This window comes from Chaetura pelagica, unplaced genomic scaffold, assembly GCF_000747805.2.
Source record: "Chaetura pelagica isolate M959 unplaced genomic scaffold, ChaPel_1.0 scaffold112, whole genome shotgun sequence".
Taxonomy (NCBI): Eukaryota; Metazoa; Chordata; class Aves; order Apodiformes; family Apodidae; genus Chaetura; species Chaetura pelagica.
Genome location: NW_009952798.1, coordinates 3,150,667 through 3,153,891, shown reverse-complemented (window position 1 = coordinate 3,153,891; position 3,225 = coordinate 3,150,667). Strand labels below are relative to the sequence as shown.

The 3,225-nt window shown below is 55.6% G+C and overlaps 1 protein-coding gene across 1 annotated transcript in view; it reads right to left on the bottom strand.

Annotated features, from left to right (window-relative positions):
* The window catches only part of LOC104386309 (proactivator polypeptide), a 46,378-nt gene that overhangs the window by 37,896 nt on the left and 5,257 nt on the right, over window positions 1–3,225 (bottom strand). The window lies entirely within an intron of this gene.

Genomic DNA, 3,225 nt, shown 5'->3' with positions numbered 1-3,225 from the left:
AAGGCAGGCAGGAAGGAAGGCAGGAAGGAAGGAAGGAAGGAAGGAAGGAAGGAAGGAAGGAAGGAAGGAAGGAAGGAATTTTTTAAGGAGCTGAATACTGGTAATAAACAGAGAAGGTGAGAGTGCCCTTGAGAAGTTTCTGCAGGGAAGGTCATCGAAGAGGAAGAGTCCAAGGAGAGGTTGGGTGGGTGCTCAGGAAATTGCATCCAGCCCTTGGCAGAAAACCAGGGGTTTCACCCTGGTGCCTTCCTCATACCAGCCTTCAGTCAGGACAGCTGTGTCAGGGCTCCCAACAGTGCTTGGCTTGGGAAGGTCAGGAATGGGTGATGGGTAGACATGGCACACTCCCCTGGAAAACTGGGCTGCTCTTCTCCTAGGAGCTGGGCATTGCCTGCTTTTTTTCACAGGTAGCCTTCATGCTCCCCCAGGAGGGAAATCCTGCCATTTGCAGGTGCCTGTGGAGTCCTGTCCTCTGAAACCACTGCACCCGGGTGCCTTTGGCCTCTGGAAAGTATTAAACCCCAGGTTGTGTTTGTGAAAGTCCCTCATGCAAAAAGAAATTGGAGTGTTTGCAGCTGGCAGGTTGTTCCCCTTCCACTCACTGTCACCTCTCCAAGGCACATGTCAAAAAGCAGCTCAGCACAGCTCAGGCACATGCCCATGGAAAGCAGGAGGGGGGCTGACAACAGGTTTCCAACCTTCTGGGGAGCAAGAAACAAATCTGAAATGAGTCCCTGCAGATTCAGCCTTGACACCAAGCCTTGTCTGTGTCATCCTCTTTGGACAACAGGCATCCTTCTGCTTTCTCTCATTTCCAAGCCACATACCGACTTTCTGGGCAGTAAAATCATGAAATGCCTCCGGGCAAAGCAGCAAAGAAAGGGAGAACTGGGTTTCCTCTGCACCGCAGCTTCCAGACCATTTCCAGGTGCCCCATCACCACGTCCTGCTGCCAGATGCCACCAGACAGTGCTGGAAGGGACTTGGGCACAGATTTTGGCAACATGCAACCTGCAGGCAGGTTTCTAGGCAGATGCTGCCCCAGCTCTAACAGCAAAGACCAGTGAAAGCCTCTTTTTTTTTTTGAAAATCAGAGCCCAACCAGGTCCATCATCATCAGCCTGGACTGATGGTGGAAAATGGGTGTTGGATGCCTTGATTTCCTGAAAACCCTGAGCTTCCTCATTGCTATAGTGACATATCCCACTTGCCTTGCTCCTGATGTCATTCTGAGGACCCTGCCTCCTCCCACGTGGCAGGCGTGTGTGTGCACACGCGTGTGCAACACAGGGAGCAAGGGGAAGAGGAGTGGGTGATGAAGGGAGGAATGTGATCCCATGGGTAGCAAAGGGCAAGGAGGCACAACTCTGCCTCTCCCACCACCTCCCTCAGCAGTTTGTAGGCAGAAGACACTTCTGTCCCTCCCCATGCCAGCTTTACTCACTGATGGAGCAGGAAGGTGATCTCCATCTGGAGCTCCATGTCTGTGCAGAGGAGACAGGGAGCACACTCCAGGGCTTGGGTAGGGGGGTTTCAGCCCCACACTGCACCCCACTCTGCAGTGGTGGGGAAAAGGGCCCCTTCTCTGCCCCTGCCACCCCTTTGGGACCAGCACAAAACCACCCTACAAAGGCAGCAACACCCTACTGGGTTGGCATCCCACTCCCCACCGGCCTCTCCCTGCCCTCACTTCAAAATGATTAACTTACGAGGGTTGTATTTTCACCAAGACCTCCTCTGCCCACAAAATCCGGGGCAGAACTCCCTGTTCCAATGGAAATAACAACCGAGGCACTGAGAAATGTTTCAGAAACCCCACGGAAGCCCTGGAGTGTGCAGCCAGCCGGACTGAGCCTCCCTTTTTGACGTGATTAACCTGACAGCCTGCACAGGCCTGACCCTGCCAGCCCTGGGGTTTTTGCCTCATTTAGGCAGAGGCATATTCTTCAGTGTCAGGGTGGTGAGAAACTGGCACTGGGAAGCTGTGGCTGCCCCATCCCTGGAAGTGTCCAAGGGCAGGTTGGATGGGGCTTGGAGCAACCTGGTGTAGTGGGAGGTGTCCCTGCCCATGCAGGGGGTTGGGGCTGGGTGATCTTTAAGGTCCCTTCCAATTCAAACCATTCTATGATCTATATGTATGAATATATATATGAACACCCCTGTATGAGCACATGGGTGTCAGGGTTTGCACACACCCCCTGTTGCTGCAAGCATGGTGCTAGCAAACCCCAAAACACGTTACCTGTGCTAATAGGAAGCCCCTCACAAGTTGGGCAGGTCACCATGCAGGAAAGCCAAGAAAACCTACTTCTTTTTTTTCTGCCTGTCCCACATGCGCAGCACAAAAACTATGCCAGGAATGTGAATCCAGGGCTGAAACTTTTTTATGGGGGACTATTTTGGGGGGGGATCTCCCTCTGCTTTTTGTCTTTTGGGCTCCTCAGTGCCTAACGTTCCAGAGCTCTGAGGGAGCTGCTCTGAGGGATTCCTGCACATCAGCCAGAAACAGCAGCTTCTAGATAATTTAAGTAATGCTCCAGACTCCAGTCCTGTGGGGATTGTGTCCCCCAAAGCTCCTGGTCCTCTCCCAGGACCCAGGACCCAGGGGGGGACCCAGTCTTCCATAACCAGGGCTGTGGCACAGGTGGGGTGTCATGGGGGTGTCACAGCAGCAGGATCCTGGGTAGGATGGCCTTGACCCCCCCCTGCCCTCCTGGGGCACACAGGTGGGTGCTCACCAGCAGGACACACCACGGTGCTCAGTGGACAAACCCATCCACAGCTCCTGAGCACCCGGTTTGGGGAGAAAGGTGCTGAGCCTGGAGCCAGTTTGGGCCAGGGCAAAGGAGAAGGAGCCTTCCCGCGCCTGCAAGGCGCTGGCAGAGAAGAGGAAGCCAGGTTCCTCAGGTGGCGGGAGGGTGAAAGGTGGGACAGGAGTGGTCGGGAGCAGAGAGGGAAGGATAAACAGCCTGTCTGGAGAGGTCGCGCTGGCTCCATCCGTGGAGCTTTGCCAGGATAAAGCCCTGACCACCCTTTGGGCAGGAGGCTGAACCGGGTGCTCGGGAGGGGACGCCCCTCGGTGGGACATTTCCTAGAGGTGTCTGGGCACTCCCAGTCCCCCCCCATTCCCCCAGTTCCCCGGTTTCCAGCCCCGGCAGGCAGCAGGGAGGGAAGGAGGGCAGGCAGAGGGGAGGCTGGACCGGGGACCCTGCCCAGCTCCGCCCC